Below are 18519 nucleotides of genomic sequence, written 5' to 3'. Positions count from 1 at the left end.
TTCTTGAAAATAACGGTAACCATGCCTCATACTCATAACTGTATGTTTTCTATTACCGTGAGGGTTGAGACTTGGTCACCTCCTACATATGGTTGAATTCGTATACGTGAATCCTTGTCCCTTGATCGATATTGTAGAACAATGTCTCTTCCAGAAATTCATTGCATCTTAATGAAAATAGAAGTATTTTTTTTTCTGTATGGCAGGAACGACTTTTTAAAGGTATGTACGCTTAAAACAGCTGTCTCTGCATTGGTATAATGCATGTTTTGTAATGGGCCGTGGAGATATGGGGTAAATTTGGGGGCACCCTCCAAATGGGCTGCCATTGAATGTGGACGCTTTTTGATATAATCAGAGCCATTTTATTTCGCGAAAAAATGTCTTTGCTGAACATACGCGTGATTTTTAAAGGCATACTTTAGAACAACTATTATCGCGTTGGTTAATGTAGGTTTTATATAAGGGGTGTCGGGCTGGGGGTAGACAAATTGGGGCACTTGACTAAAAATGCCTTTGGACTCTTGAATAGGGTTCTATAGACCGCCGCCGACTCCTGAAAGATGATGTTATTTTCATAAGTTTGTTGAACTCGGTCCGTATACAGCAACCACTAAGTATTGGCTTGTTGCCAAAGTGTGCTGCGTTGGCTGTGCTGATGAAGTAAACCACTATTCAAACTACATTTGGAGACTTGTGGTAGTTAGACACCTTGAGAGACGCGCCAGCAAACTGAACAAAAGAAAGGGTTGGTATTTAATTGTTGATAACCATCACTAAACGTGTACGTGCTTCTGGAACAATTTGTGTAGGCCTATGCCAAAATATACTCTGTGAAATATATGCCCCAGAGTCGATCCCTGTACCGATAATAACAACACCTGCTGGTCACTTCATGAATTCCAGCTGGGAGTCATATTCTTGTGATTCTATTTATTCTACAGAAAAAGCTGGATGACATTGCGTTTACTGTTGCTCGGTACTTGTTCGTCGATTCTCTTGAAAGGAGAAACCCCCCCCCCCCACATATATACAGGCCTGATGACCTAGTATAGTATAGAGGGATGTTGGCCTTATGCCAAAAGGGCCTTAAAGAACTTCCCCTGTTATGCCAAAAGGGCACTAATAGTGTACAAAGTCTATAGCGTTAAGGGCCTTTTGGCATAACAGAGGAAGTGGTTTAAGGTCCTTTTGGCATAAGACCGACGATATATATTTCATATGTTAACATAATTATATAGGACCTAATTACCCGGCCAGTGCAAATGAAGTCCTAATAAAGTTCTTGTTTTGAAATGTTTGTGCAATTACTATGTGCGAGACATTCGAAATTCTATCATAATATCCCCGTAAATTGAAAGTGGAAATCAGGAACCAGGAAATTTTGAAACGAAAGCTCCAACTGAAGAAACTGCACAAGTAGGCCTATGGCATCGTGCTGTGTGGAACCCGTATGAAAACAAAGAAATAAAGCTGACATCTCGTTGGTGTGTTATACTCGTACTTGCCTATTATCAAGATCTGTCAACAGTAAGCCTACATAATAGTCTTATATCTACACTTGTGTAATGAGTTCCCGCGCACTTTTTCAATCACTGTGCATCCTTGCTTAGGTGACCACGAGTGTGTAATGTCCCGAGAACGACTCGAAGCTGATGATGCAGGGATGGGGTAAAGGGTAAGAATCATTCGATTGGTGTGATCACTGTACATGTGAAACAATTCTTAAAATTTATAGTGGACCGGAATGCGCGCATAATTATCAGAGTTGCCACTGCAACTCGAGACGGTCGCTTCCGATGAACTGAACTTCTCGAGACGTGGTTGTGTTGTCTTCGTTTAGCATCATGGGGTGGATACATTTCCCACCATTGCCCTTTTCCCCTCTTGTCATCACCCCCGGTTTTTTTTTTTTCTCTCTCTCTCTCCCTCTCCCTCACACACAGGCTACACAAACGAAACACAAGTTTACACACACCCCACACAACATGGAGCGCAGCACATCACTTATAGACGAGACTTGATTCAGGGGACATACGGAAAGAAGGACAAAATAAGAAAGGGACAAAGAGAAAACTGCAGTACGCATGCGCATGAGAGCGACGGCCTCGCTCGCAGTGTATAATTGCATGCATGCAGAATACGCAGCCTCTCCCTTTCATCCTTTGAACTCAGCAGCCACGTTGATGGAACTAGCAGATGAGATTCGTACTGGAATTTGAAGATATCAGAGGCTTCCGTAAATTTCCGGATTAGAATCGTTGGATTGTTCATCTTATTTCCTGGATGCTCATATGTAATACGACCCATTCGTGAACTGGTAAGTGACAGAATTTTATACAATTTTAGAAATGTCCGCAGTATATGTTATGTATTCATCGTCACGTCGAGCGTTGATGTACGTTGTACACGCAGCCATTGCCGACGTGCTGTTCACGTCTCGCACGCTCTGCATCGATACATGCTGCATGTATAGTCGTAAGCCTCGAACAGTGATGAGTGCGAGTCGGTTTTTTTTCCCCTTGTTCCCTTGTTCGCGGTGATTTGTTTTCTTCGTGTTTTGCTTTGCGTGTCGGTCGTAACGTGATGGATGGGCTGTGCAGAGAGATTCGGGCACGTACAGTACTGCCAATACGGTCAGTACAGTAGAAAATGGTTACAACTGCCTAACAAACTGCTCGCGGATGCGCATTGTGAAAGCTCGATCGGAAAATATCCTGATCTCGAAAGGCTTGATGGACGTCCATGAACACGTGTCGTGAGACTGTACGTCCAATGCGTTAATGGCAATAAGATGTGCGTTGTAAATCTGATCGAGACGAGAGCAGCATATTATAATAGTTCATGACTACAGGTGTACAGTACAGAACAATATATTAGCTGCGTGCTATGATTAGCTCGAGCAGGCCTTATCTTCCAATCACAGTTCCACTGCTCTTAATTGTAGGCCTACCTCAGTATAGGCTATTCGTTAGAGTAATGTTGGCGCTTTGTGGCATGGCAGAAGAGAAAATCTAAGGCTAGCGTACTGCCAAAGACGTGGAAAGAACTTGACACATTACAAGAATACTTAACGGTTACTGCGTGCGAGGGGGTGGGGCTGGGGGGCTGGTGGCGTGGCCCACCCCCGGCCCCCTCCCACGCACCCCGTTCCGCCGACCATGTAGTTTCTTCTGTAGGCAGCTATATTTACAAGAGGCTATTAGGTCCATTTGATGATTTTGAGGTGTGTGTTGCCTGTGTAAATGGATAATGCAGGAGAGCATATTGTCAGGAGCTCATGACTGTTTTTTTTTTTTTTTCATCAACCTTTTCCCACCAGGCCTACAGCTGGCAAATTGCTTGATGAGTCATAGGAATACAGAGTCTATAAAAATGTTATTAAAGAAAAGTGGGCATCTAAGGGTCTATTCAAGCACTTAATCTTATCGAGCTGCACTCTGTGCAATGAATGTTACAAAAGAGGGTTTAAAATACCATGTAGCAACAACAATGAAGGCATTATCGGATTAAGCTGGCATTGATTATGCTCTATTAACACATTTTATCAATGACTATGACTGCAAACTTTTAAAGCAGTAGCATCATACTTCAAAAGTTATTAGAGTTGAAAGTGAAGATTGTGTAGCAGTTGTTAAGAAATGAAAGAGCTACAATGTAGTGACTCTAAGAAACACCCAATCACACAAGTTAAAACATGTTAAAAAAACTGTCAAAAATATTACATTGTATTTCCCATTCGTTTTATGATTTCAAACTGTAGATCGATGTAGGATTGCTCTTTCAAAAAATATGAAAAACTCAAGATTGACTACATCTACATCTCAATTTGCGCTCTATAAAAATGGTTTATTATTATTATTATTATCTATGCAGTATAGGTTGACCCATTTCACCAATTTTTATTTCCCACACGTTAAGTGCTCCTACAGGAAAAGATGTTATATTCATATTTGTATTTTGATCATGTGGCCATACTTTGGGGCCCAAGATGAGCTGGATCTTCGTGCATTATAATATTGGTGGTTTGGAAGCATGAGGAAAGCATCACAGTGATGTCATTTACATACCAGATACTGCAGGGCAGCTAGTCGATTGGCTCAGTTGGTAGCGCATCTGCCTTCGACCGAAGCGACCCTGTTTCGAACCCGAGTCTTGACTGAGCAATGTTGTGTGTTATCATACCGTCCCCTCTACTAGCAAGAGACAAAACACTCTGTCCCTCGGATAGAACATGCATGTATAATGGAGGTCCCTTGTGTGAGAAAGTCACAACTCGTGCACATAAAAGACCCCGCTTCATTCATTGCAAAGAGCAAGGTGTTTAACCTGGTGAAGTGGTCCTGCTTCACATTTAACTGGACCCCATGGAAGACCAGCTTAGCATAGCTGAATAAAATGGGCTATCCAGCCATCTTCAGAGACGGAAATGAACAAACAAAAACTGTCATGGGTACCGGTAGTCATTATGTTTGATGAAAGGTTTACGTGAAAGAAGGGAAAGGACTACCAATTCCTTTTCATTCCTCTGTACTAGTCAGGGATATGAGGGTACATGGGAGTTACCAAACTGTTGCGCGATGTACACAGGCTGTGGAGGGGCAAAGGTACATAATGTAGGGAAGGAATTACCACAACTGGCGTATCCCTCTTGTTGGGATATATGAGGGATGTGTGTGAAGTTCAAGAAAGCAGCATTCATAAAGCCTTTTAACAGGAGAGGGGTCACTGGCACATTTCTCTATGTACCGTACCCCATCTTAACAGACTGCACTCCTACAATGTACCCACTCCAGCTAGAGTCCAAGCATTCTCCTGAAAAGAAACACCAGGTAACATTCCAGAGATTTATCAAAACATGGGGTGAATGATTAGTGCACTGTCTTACTAGGCATTGCTTGCATACCTTCTCTGGGTATGTTACTACACATGTAAATAAATAGTAAACTCACCTGTCCTTGGTCAATTCATTGATACACTGGAAATGGAGACGTCAGTCATTGGAGTAGCATATACTGTGCTCATTTACATGCAGTGGAGGCATTCATTATTGACAAGAGACATTTGAATTACCATTTTCTCTTTTGAAACACATGTTTACCCTGTGTTAATCATTTTGCTCCTTGGTTCTTAGGAATATAATTAGTAAATTCAGAAAGTAAATCATGATACACGTACTGTATCAGCAACATTGGTTACACCCAGAAGTGTGGTGGTACACTGTATTACAAAATTCTGTTCAAACCACTGAACTCATTAGTAGCTTAGCATAACAGCTCTATCCTATGCATGATGCACTTCCCGCTAAGGTGATATTATTTGGCATCTTCAGGTAAGATATCCCTTGAGAGTGTCCGCTGGAGGCTACCCCAAAGTCTTCCCTGAGCAGTCTAGGATAAAAGTTACCTTGAGGTCCTCTGGAGACTACATGGAGGCTGTTTAACACTGTTTTAGTGTTAAAGGGATGGTGTAGTATTGGTTGAGGCTAGGATTAAGCTTTTAACATTTTGCGAGATATTTAGAAACCACTTTATAAAATGTTCAATAGCATACAATTCTAAGCAGAATTAGAAGTTTATTTGATGAAAATCTGTTTCGAAATGACTGCGATATAAAATCCAAAAAGAAGGTAAAACAAAGAGATCCTATACATAGAAGTTGTGGCCCGTCACATTTTATTAGGATCGCTTAAAAAAAAAAATCTAAGTAATTTCAAGACCAATTTTCATTAGATAAACTATTCTTTTATAATATTTCATAAAGAAGTTCCTCATTTTCTCACAGACACACAAACAAAATTGGAACCTGCACCCCATCCTAACGAAAACTGTACCATCCCTTTAACAGACTTACTCACCGAATGGCTAACAGGACGCAACAGAGCTGAAGGCACCACCAGCAGGAGTGGTAGACGACCGTATCAGTAGTAGAATACACTAGGGCACCAGAAGAGGTGAACAGTGTCCTTGTAGGTTGTATTGCACTCCCCGAAATGATATGAAAGAATATGGACAATCTCCGAAATGCACTCAGGGTGTCCGAAGACGGCAGTGTCCCATAGAAGTACGAAAGATCCAGCGACAGCGTGGAGTAGCCTCCGAGTGTTGCGGCTAGCACAAGCGAGGGTAGAGTCCAACGCTGGAACGCTGGATAGAAAAAACTGCGAGGTCCCTGGTAGAGTCTGCACACCACGGACAGCACGCTAGCAGGACCGAAGCAGCGATGTAACGAGGCGCAGATCGCGTTGAATGTAGCGATGTAAAAATCCCCAGATTGGAGTGTAGAGCGTGAAGAAAGGGCGAGTCGCGATGTACAAAGTAGTGAATATCGCAAAGTATAAAATCCGAGAAAGTGTAATAATCCGTATTGAGTATAATCCGTATGTAATGACAGTCCACGGCGCGAGGTGTTGTCCGCGAGAAAAGACATGGGAAGTAATGTAATAATACGGACGTGACTCCAACGATTAGGACGTGCTCTCAGGATGAAAGCTAATCGTGAAGTGAGGAAGCGTGGAAAATGAAACAGTGTGGTCGGAGAAAAGTCGTCACGAACAGGAGCTTTGAAAGTGGTAATTGGCTGGTGAAAATGCACAGCTCGCAACTAATTGGTAGTTCGTGTCCATGACAGCAAAACAAGGGGTGTGTTAATGGAAATCCGACTACTGTTGGAATGTGAGTTAACGCTTACCTCGGCACAATGACAAAGGCGAAGAATGTAGTGTGCACCCGTCCTGTGTCGGCGCACAAAGAAAGTTCGCGTGGATGTTGACAAAATGCTGGGGTCTCCAGACGGTGTAATTTACAGCAGTCAGAATACCAGACAATATGATACATGGATATTGAAAACCGCTACATTTAGCTCCCTTCCAGATCGCTAGTGGAGAAGTCAATGAAGTGAAGACTAAAAACAAGCAATCGATGGTGAAAATTTAAACAAAGTAGAGGTTGAAAATTTCAGGTATTGAAATACATGTACTGAACGTAACGTGCTGGCCAACGTACTTGCCTACCGGTGCGAGTCGTTCGTGTCGGCTGCTGCGGTTGTGTTGGCTGTGTTGGCGTACAATGTAGGCTGCTGCTGCTGCTGCTGCCGTGGTGTGATTAGCGGGGCGTTCGGTGTAGTCGCCGGAGTTCTGGCAGGGACAGGCGTGGGCTGCTGGACTGGTGCGGCTTCTAAGAAGGCGGCCTTTAGGCGGTCAATTGTGACGGTCTCCCTCTTACTGTTGATCTCCAGTGTAAAGTGCTTGGGAGATCGACGTAGCACTTTGTATGGTCCAGTGTATGGTGTCTGTAAAGGTCGATGTACACCGTCCCGTCTGACAAAAATGTAAGTGGAGTTGTGGAGATGTGTAGGAATGTGAGATGTGGTGTTCTGTTTGCGTGAGTGGGCTGGATGTAAAGTAGACATGTACTCACGCAAACGATGTACATAGTTGGCAGGATCATCTAGTGTGGTAGTAGTGGCTGGAATGACCATCTGACCAGGTAGGACTAGAGTCGTGCTGTATAGCATCTCAGCTGGTGTACACCCAATATCCTCCTTTATGGTAGACCAAATACCAAGCAGAACGATGGGGAGAAGTTCATACCACTTGTCGCTGTGGTCGTGGGCTTTCAGCGATGATTTGAGCTGTCGATGAAAGGGCTCAACAAGGCCGTTAGCAGCTGGATGGTATGCTGTGGTGTGAATGTGAGTCGTGCCCAGTGTGTTGGTGAGCTCGTTGAAGAGTGACGACTCAAACTGGCGACCTCGATCTGTGGTTACAGTAGATGGTACACCGTGTCTGGCTACCCAGTGATGTATGAAGGCTTTGGCGACGGTCTCTGCTGTGATGTCACGGATTGGTATAGCATCTGCCCATCTACTGTACCGGTCTACACATGTCAGGAGGCATTGATATTCACTCGATGGGGGCAGGGGTCCGACGATGTCGATGTGGACATGTTGAAATCGAGCATCTGGAGTGGTGTAAGTGCCCAGTGGAGCCTTGACGTGGCGATGTACTTTGGCTTTTTGACAAGCCACACATGACCTGGCCCACTGGCGTACATCTCGACGCATGTTAGGCCATACGAAGCGTGATGAAATTTAAGCTTCTGTGTAGCACAAATTCCAGGGTGAGAGATGTCGTGCAGTGTATGAAAAACTGTCCTTCTGTGTGACATAAGAACATAAGGACGTTGGACTCCAGTTGAAATGTCGCACCAGATCTCACCAGTACCATCAGGCAGAGGGAGGCGCCTGAATGAAAGGGATGGTAACTGCTGAGTTGTCGTCCACTCGTCGTCGTCTTCCTGATCGTCGGCGAGCTGCCGTAGATTGACGACGGAGGATGTATGGAGTGCGTCGACGTGTATCCGTAAAAGTGCATCGGCTACAGTGTTGCTGTGACCGCTAACATGGCGTACTTGTATGTCAGTGGTAAATTGAGAACTGTAGTCCAAGTGACGTACTTCACGGGGGGAATGACGGTCTGGCTTGGCCTGGAATGCGTACGTGAGTGGCTTGTCTGTGAAAAGGATGAAAGGACGTCCTTCTAGCAGATAACGGAAGTGCCGCACTGCTAAGTAAGCTGCTTGAAGCTCACGACCAAAAGTGCTGTAGCGTGTCTCAGCAGGCTTGAGTTTCTGAGAAAAGAAGGCGATGGGGTACCACTCACCGTGCGAAAACTGCTGCAAAACGCCACCTACAGCCGTGTCTGAAGCATCTACCACAAGGCTGGTAGGTAGACCAGATGAAGGATGTGTTAACATGGTAGCTTGAACTTGAACTTGAACTTTATTCTGTTTCATTTAAAAAACATATAATTTGTACAATGACAATCTGAGGACAGTAAACGAGTACATGAACATGCATACGTAACATAATAACAACTATTAATGAAACATGGAAACTACAAAAGACTGGAGTCTTGTCAGGGTAGTTCCCAACAGACAGAATAATAGGAAATAACATATTACGATCAAGACGTAGGACAGGTGAAAATATTACAAAAAAACAAACAAACAGACAGACAAACATACACAAAAAATATATTATCATTAATGAAATGAAAGTGTTTAGTCATATCACCCCTAGAAAACAAAAACCATAGAATTATCTATAATCATAGTGTATTTCATAATGACTACTCTAACTTTCTAACAAGTGTCTTTTCAGATTTTTCTTAAAAATATTTGTAGTTGGAGAATTTATAACTGTATCTGGTAAAGAATTCCACAATGAGGGTCCAGTGTGTCTAAGTGTGTGCATTACATACATCTTATCTACCTTGAAATAAATGACATTTATTACTAATGCGAGTATTATAACTATGAATTTGATAATTAGATTTAAACATAACAGGTAGCAAATTTATTTTATGCTTGTTCATCCTATACATAAGAATATTAAATCTATTCAATTGATATATATTCAAAACATTCATTTTCAGAAACAGAGGCATTGACGACGCTTTATAATACGAGTTTGTACAGAGTCGAATTGCTCTTTTTTGAAGGATAAAAGTGTCGTGTAAATTTGATTGAGGAGTAAATCGCCCATACAGCATTACAATAATTCAAATGAGATAAAATCAAACTGTTATATAACAAAATCAAAACCTTTGCAGGTAAAATACCTTTTAACCTATTAATTACTCTAATATTTCTCGAAATTCTTTTATTCATCATAGTTATATTTTTTTCCAGTTCAAATTACAATCAATATAAACCCCTAAAAATTGTGTATATTCTACTCGAGATAATTTTACATCATTCATTGTTACATCATAAAGTTCCAATTCTGGAATCTGTTTTCTACCTTTAAAAAAATACATATAATTTGATTTTTCAATATTAACAATTAATCTGTTGTCACAGAACCACTTTGACAATTTACTATTCAAATTATTTATCAACACATTCAAGTCAGAATGAGAAATCAATAAAGTAGAATCATCAGCATATAAAATAAATTTAACCACACGTGAAATATTACATACTCATTAACGAATATCAAAAATAACAATGGACCTAATATGGAACCCTGGGGGACTCCACGTAAAATATCACATGTATCCAATAAAGTATCTTTATATAATGTAACTTGTGTCCGATTGTTCAAATAACTTCTAAACCACTTTAATGAATGACCTCTAATACCATAACAATCAAGCTTTTTAATCAATATTTCATGATTTATCAGATCAAAAGCTTTAGACAAATCAAGAAAAACTCCAATAACATGCAAATTATCATTTAACGCAGTAAGAATACTATCTTGCAGATCTACAAGAGCCATTTCAGTTGAAAAATTTGAGCGAAATCCATATTGAGAATTACATAAGATATTGTTGTATGACAAAAAATACAAATGGTTATATACAATCTTTTCAAGGATATTTGAAAGACATGGTAATATTGATATTGGTCGATAATTTCTAACAAAATGCTTATCTTCTTTTTTAAATACTGGAATAACTTAAGCAACTTTCAATTTCATTGGAACAATTCCTGTTACTAATGACAAATTAAATATATGAGTTAAAGGCTTCAACAATGAAAATATAACTTAATCAAAATTATCGATAAATTATCGATTCCGGTGCTTGCAGAATTTGTCATCCCTTTAACTATATCATATATTTCATGATCTTTGACAGGAAAAAAAAAGAATTGTTTGACTGATGAGAAACAAAAGTCAGTGGGTCTGAAAGATAACCATATTCATCTTCATTTACTATATTTCCTATATTAACAAAATAATCATTAAAACAATTTGCAATTTCTCTTTCATCTGTTATTTGCCGACCATTATGTAATACATATGAAGGATAACTTGACCTTTTCTTCCCTAACAATCCATTTATCACGGACCATGTTTTTCTTATTAAAATCATTTGAATATTTATGAAATCTATCATGATAATATTTTTTCTTGGCATTTCTCAACAAAGTAGTTACCTTATTTCTCACTTCTCTATACTTCCTATTTACATTCTCATTATGATCTTTAATACTTTTCTTTAATAATCTGTGTTTTTTATTAATAAGGGACAATAGTTCAAATGAAATCCATGGTTTCCTAATTCTACTACTATGCTTCTTTTTCTTAAAGGAAAGATGGCGGGATGCATCTTTAATAGTGCTTTCAAAAGTATACAAAAATAAATCGTATGCAATATCTGGATCTTCCTTATTCAATACTTCACTCCAATCTATTGTACCTAATTTTTCTCTAATACATTCCAAAAACTTGGGATTATGACATAAATTTTGAGAATCATTAACTTGTTGTGATTTCATAACAATATTTGATGTCAATTGAACTAATTGAAAAAATAGGAAAATGATCCGTAATATCTGAATAATATATACCGGGAATAATACGGGAATTATAATCATTACTAAATATATTATCAATTAATGATGCCGAATGTCGGGTTACTCGTGTTGGTTTATCTATCAATGGAATTAAAGAATTTATATTCATCATACCCAAAAAATCACATATACTTTTGTGAGTTATTCAATAAATAAATATTAAAATCACCCATTACATATATTATCTTATTTTCAGTGTTAAGTTTATCCATAATCTCTTGAAATAATGAAATATATGTTTGTATGTCTCCATTCGGTTTTCTATATGAAATACCAATAACAATATTCTTCTTACAAGGAAAATCAAGTTCAAATAAATAAAATTTCACATAAATCACTTACCATCATCAAATCATTTCGAACACTATAACTCAAGTTATTCTTAACAAATAATCCCACACCACCATCTCTGCCATTCAATCTATTTGAGTTCAAAAACGAGTAACCGTCTTTATGAATTAGGTGTTCATTATCAGAGTGTAACCAGGTTTCTGAAAATCCATATACTGAAAATGAACATGGTAACATAGACATAAACTCATCAATAGCAAAGAAATTATGATGTAAACTACGAGCATTAAAATGCATGACACTAAATGAATTACAATCAATATCAAATTCATCGTCTGAAGGAAAATAATAATCACATGTATCAATATTTGTATCAAAATCTACATGTATATTATCACAATCAAACTTACTTTCACGTTCATTATCTGCTAAATGGGATGTGAAATATCCAAGGTTCTTTAATGTACAAAATGAAATAGGGGACTGGTGATGTGATTGGTTGTTGTCAGAGAACAAAGAACAAAAATCATCCTTATCCAGTACAGCAAAGGAAAAAATATCGTGCATACACATATGAGTGTCTATTTCAGATTCAGGGGCCTTAACAACACAGAAACAATCACGTAAGTACATTTAGATCAGCATAAACAGACAAAAACAAACAAATATATACCGCAAATGAATAAAACAATACAAAATCTTTCATGTATTCAAAAGTATAAACATCGTATAGAATTACAAATATGACAAGAATAAAATAAAAAAATCCTGCCAGGTTTTCAAGGAGAAGTACCCCAGTCGAAATAGAATAGTTTATAAATAGAGAGAAAATATAACAAAAATAGACCCCAAAAATATATTTTCTTCCTATTTCCACACTTGAAAAAATATGGAGAAAATAGTTTGAAAATATATTGAAAATAGTAAGAAAAATAGAATAAAAATATATTTTTACCTTATATGTTTTGGAACATAAAAATAGACTAAAAATAGACATGAAAATAGTCAAAAAATAGATATGAAAATAGTAAAAAAATAGTCCAAGAAAGGATTATTCTCCCGTCCAAAATAGGAAAAAAATAGCCTAGAAATAGCCTGAAAATCAGTAAAAAAAAGCAAAGAAATATATTTTCTTACTATTTCCTTGATTTGAAAAATAGTGAGAAAATAGCTCAGAAATATAATGGAAATAGTAAGAAAAATAGGTTAAAAATATATTTTTACCTTATATGTTTTGGAACATAAAAATAGACAAAAAATAGACAAGAAAATAGTCAAAAAATAGACCAAGAAATGATTATTCTCCCGTCCAAAATAGGAAAAAAATAGCTTAGAAATAGCCTGAAAATCAGTGAAAAATAGCAAAAAATATATATTTTGAACATATTTTTTCCAGAAAATAAAAATAGCTTCGCTCTAAAAAATATATGAAAATAAAGTAAAGAAAAAAAAGTGAGAGTACAAGATAAAGAAAAAAAGTGAGAGTGCAAGATACATGTACCATACAAATACCACATTATTTCCCAAGAATTGCAAAAATGTAGGTTTAAACAAATCAAAGAAGACAGTGTACTGAACCTCAGTAAACAAATACAACGTTGTAAGACAAAGAATGCACATTTGTTCGAGTTAATTACTTATGACAATTAAAAAGTAGGTTTATTGCTTCATGTACAGCACGGTGGCTGTACATACGGCTTACTGTATTGCCAGTCACATGATTTAGAGATATGATAACACCTACAAAATTCTAAATTGAATATCAAATACACGTTTGTACAGTGAAATTTTGACATGTTTCATGTACATAAAAATACAGATGTATGTAGCTTAGATAATACATGAAAGCTTTGGACTTCAGTGACACCAGGAGCACTGAACAACAGGGCCTACCTATGGGGGTGGGGAACGAAACAACATTAAAACCATATCTTGCAACCTAACAGTCCTGAAATGAGAGCATGTATGCACACTTAGATGAAAGCTGTTCTTGCACTTCTAATGTCCAAGACTATAGGCAGGAAGCTCCATAGCAGCACAACTTCTGTTGGACGCTTTGCAGGAGGTCTGATACAGCTTGGGTAGTGTGCCGTAGCTTTGTCATTGTAGAGCGTTGGGATGCCCTTTCGCAACCGAGAGTCATGAGAATTTTCTTGTTGAAGATTGTTCCTGCAATGAATAGAACATTTATTCAATGCACTATTATCATCTAATAACAGTAGTTCTTGCACAGGATAGATACCATGCAACAAACGTGTAAAGAATGGGATTAGATTGCTACAACTATTGGTCATTTCATCACTCTGAGGTGCATGTGAGATGCTGTTCAAAGACACAGTGTACTTTTAAAGTTTTTAAAAGAATTTACAGTCATTTTAACTTCTACGTGTCACATATAGGCGAAGCCCATTACATTCAACGCTCCATATCATGTTTTGTGCACAAATTGTCTTTAGTAAAATGTAGTTTGATGTTTCTCAATATTTGCACACATGCATCACTTTCACCTGTTGATTACATTTTATTTTGAGCATGTTGCCAATATTCAACTTCTTTTGAGGATGTTGCTCGTAGCATGCTGCTGGTTTTTGAGGATGTTGCACAAACATTTTTGGTATGTTGGAGACAATATGCTCAAACCCCTCACGGGCCACCCTATAGGTTGAACAAAAACAAAAATAATAACAATAAAAGAGGAATACCTTCCCCTTGATGACATGGAGAAGCCGAGAAAAAAGCAGGACATCAGAGCATCGACTTCTTCGCCGAAGAATTCAGCTAGGAGGATGCCATACACGTATTGACGTTAATCAGCGCTGCATACATGTACTATGCAGATGTACCGGCACCGGGTGCCCAAGAAAGGAATGAACAGCATGATCGATGGTCATTTTTCACAGATGGACTTCAAGTCTTCTATCGATGCATCAGCCAGTCAATCTATCATTGATTCTGATGAATAAGAAACAACAACAAAATAATGTTAGAGTTCTATCTCTTAAAATTTTGTTATAACCAAACAAATATAGACAGACAACAAAAAAGAAATACACAGAGATGATGACTTGATGAGGCTGCACCTGAATTTTTACTTTGGTCTTTGTTGTATCTAAAAATAAGTTGTAACACTTGTTATAACCGTGTTCGATAACACTCAAGACTAGAACAGGAGTCATTGTTTTCTAAAGTGTGAGTGTAGGTCTATTACGCGGTAGCCAATTTAAAACTACGTGGCTAGCTCTAACGTTAACCGTGGGCATTATTCCTTTCTAAATTCTGGCATTCTGCAAATGAAATGCAAATGGTTTCCAATTTGGAATCAGTTCAGACTTTCAATTAAAGATCACATGTACACGAAGTTGTAGGACCTTGTGAATAAAGTTCCTAACGTTAGGCCTAACATGTTAGTTTCGTCTACCAAGATGAGTTATTAATGCTCTAACACTCTTTCACACAGTTTCACATTGCTATAAATGGTTCTGTAACTCAACTGTTCAGTTTAACGGTCTTAATTTCTAAGTTGTCTGGATCTAACGTTAAACTTGTTAGATTCTAACATACGATAGTTACGGTTAGAATCTAACACTAACATTTTACTTTGTTATATGACGAATACCGTACATACTGTCTGCGCAGGTCTAGAAATCCATAGTAAGTAAAAATAATTTCTTTTTGTCAGTAGATGTCTATACACACAGCGGGATGAAAAGTAATTAAGCCAAACCCAAAGTAAAAAGTTTGCTGTGCAGTGCAATTTCGATCCCCGTTGGTTCTAACGTTAGAGCCGTGATTATCAGGGCATTCACTGTGTGGTCAGGCCGATGGGTGTGAGAGCTATAAACCTTGCAGATCGAGAGCTCGGAAAGGATCGAGCGAGCAGGGCAGCCATTGCAAATCTTTGCTGCTATTTTTAGCTACCTACGGTAAGTGTTTAAGATACAGTATACTACTGGACTACTGTATGGAGGTCTTCTAGTTCTATTAAAAGTTGAATTCACCAACCTTTTTCGAGTAGAGTCCAAAAGGAGCAGTTCCTGATCTTATTCTCTTGCGTCGTTTGCATGCCATTTCACAAATATTAGGCCCTTATTGTACTGTAAAGAGCAACTAAGCTTGTGTTGTACACGTCCGTTCGGCCGCCGCAGTTTGAAATGAACGGCGCAAATCAAATAACGGCGCGATACGATATGCGCATGATAAACCGCTCACTGTCTAACGGCCATCAGCGACAACAACAACAACACGCGCACGGACATCTTACTCCTGTTTATGATCACAATAATTTGTTGTCATTAATTTTGGGCGCTAAATTGTAAAAATATACGTTGTGATATCAAATATTATTAATAATTTGTATTAATATTTTTTTATGCTCAATATATTTTCGTAAAGATTTTCTCCGTAATCTTTTGTACGAACGAGCCTCATATCCGGATCTCCTTTTCATCGTACATAATACACGCCGATGAATCGCATTCAGAGTCCCAGACAGTTTTCTATTGTTCTGTGTACACTTCAATACGGCGCTCCGGAAGCTGCGGGGAACGGGATACAATGAGTTACTACGTGCTTATTTTCAAGAGTCTGTGATCCTGTTCAAGGTTTTTACATGCTTTATTCCGTAGTGAATAGATGTTGCATTTTATGATTTTCGTAAATCAACAAAGTGAATCCGCATTATGCTTGCAATGGTAAGATTACTGTCCGATAATAATCCCGCCTGTTGAAACCACACGGTTGATGCAGTCACGTTCGATGTCTGGATGGCCGTCATGACTTGCATAATGACCATCAAAATATGACTTTTCGCATTCATTTTTGTGATAAACATCATTGAATAATTATAATCCTAGTAGATTGATTTATAAATAAATTTTGCCGACAACTTTGTTTACGTTATTGTGACATATACTAGGGTCTGGCTTGATAAACTTTCAATAACCCGATCTTCCATTCATGTGTGTAGCAATAGGATTACATACACTGTACAAAAACCGCTAATCGCATACTAGTACTTTATACAAGTATTGTTTGCTCACTTCGCAATGTACTTATACACGTACGCATGAATGCAATGTGGCGTTCAAAGGATCAGGGGGTGTTTCATAAAGGCCGTTTGTCAGCGCTTACAAACGTTGATGAAACACGTACCATCCAGGGGGGCGTTTCATCAACGAGTTCGTCGGAGTTTTCACCGACGAATTTGCTATCAGCCAATCAGACGCAAGGATTTACACTGACAACTGTCAAAAGCTAATGAAATCCTTGGTCTGATTGGCTGATAGCAAATTTGTCGGTGAAAACTCCGACGAACTCGTTGATGAAATGCCCCCCAGGGGGTGAATTCATCAACGCTTGTCAGCGCCGACAATTGTCGGCACTGCATGACCAGTGTTAGCAAAATCCTTGGTTTTGATTGGCTGAGATGCTCTGCATGGTCACCGTGACTGTTACTAATTATGGTGATATTGTGATTCAAGTTGTCAGCGCCGACAAACGTTGATGAAACACTCCCCAGGTGTGATCGAGCGTGAGAGTTTGTCAGCCGATTTTGCAAATACCGGTACTGTAGGTTAGACCCTTTCTATGTCAAAAAAAAAAATTGAATGTGTGTATAGCAAAAAATAGCTAAAAAATAGTGCAGGAACAAAAAGTGAAGGAGATGAGAGAGCAAAAAATAGCAAGAAAATAGTGTAATCGTCTTTTAAATATAATTAGAGACAAAAAAATAGTTAAAAAATAGTACATGAAATTCAAGGAAAATAGCAGAAAATTAGTGGTATCCAAAAAATAGTTTAAAAATAGTACATGAAGGGAAAGAAAATTTGAAATAGCTAAAAAATAGAGCTATTTTTCCACTATTTGTGAATGAAAATAGTAAAAAAATAGTCCACCTTGTTGGGAAGGTGGGAAAAATAGCAGAAAAATAGTGTGATTTTTAGACTATTTTCAAAGAAAATAGGCAAAAAATATATCATGAAATGATGAAATAGCAAAAAAATATATGGAAAATAGTGGAAAAATATATTTTTCCGCTGGCCAAAATGACTGGGGTATTTAGGTATAGATTTAGGTGAGCTTTTCTCCGAGTAGCGCTGGCAAGAGCTGCTTTCACACGGGTGAATGAAGTCTCACACTCCCGTGTCCATGGGATGGGCTTGTTGCTGCGTTTGGGAAGATTGCGCAATGCGTTTGTGAGAGGTGTGAGCATTGCGGCAGCACTGGGGATGAATCGTCGATAGGAATTGACGAGCCCAAGGAAGCGTCGAAGCTGCTTAATGGACGAAGGACGGGGAAAATCGTGGATGACTTTCACCTTCTCGGGTAGTGGACTGATGCCATGCTGGTTGACGTGATGACCGAGGAAGTCCAGCTCGTTCGCACTAAATACGCACTTGGCTGGATTGATGACCACTCTGTATTCGGTCAGCCGCGCAAACAGAGCATGGGGGTGACATTCATGTTCCTCAGGGTGCTCACTGGCAATGAGGAGGTCGTCGATGTAGGCAAAGACGAAGGGCAGGCCTCTGGTAACCTCATCGGATCGATGAAGCGTTGGAATGACTGGGCTGCATTCCGAAGACCAAACGGCATACGAGTGAACTCGAACATCCCAAATGGTGTTGTGATGGCGGTCTTTGGGATGTCGCATGGGTGAACTGGGATCTGGTGGTATGCACGAACCAAGTCTATCTTAGTGAAAATGGACTTGCCTTGAAGTTGGGCAGTAAAGTCGTGCAAATGGGGAATTGGGTACTGGTCGGGTATCGTCCTGGCATTGAGGGCGCGATAATCCCCGCACGGTCGCCAGTCTCCCGGGGTCTTTTTGGGGACCATGTGTAGTGGGGATGATCAGTTGCTG

General features: G+C 39.0%; 1 protein-coding gene across 1 annotated transcript in view; it reads left to right on the top strand.

The window, feature by feature from the left end:
• The first annotated feature begins 2176 nt into the window (after window positions 1-2176).
• Window positions 2177-18519, top strand: part of LOC139721027 (uncharacterized) — a 54735-nt gene continuing 38392 nt past the window's right edge. The window contains exon 1 of the mRNA XM_071632360.1: window positions 2177-2320. The gene's annotated coding sequence lies outside the window, so the exon portion shown is untranslated. The remainder of the gene's footprint in view (window positions 2321-18519) is intronic.

Source organism: Diadema antillarum, unplaced genomic scaffold (genome assembly GCF_040938485.1).
Source record: "Diadema antillarum isolate AM-2024a unplaced genomic scaffold, OU_Dant_1.0 scf00000136, whole genome shotgun sequence".
Classification (NCBI taxonomy): domain Eukaryota; kingdom Metazoa; phylum Echinodermata; class Echinoidea; order Diadematoida; family Diadematidae; genus Diadema; species Diadema antillarum.
This window is presented reverse-complemented; position numbering and strand designations above follow the sequence as displayed.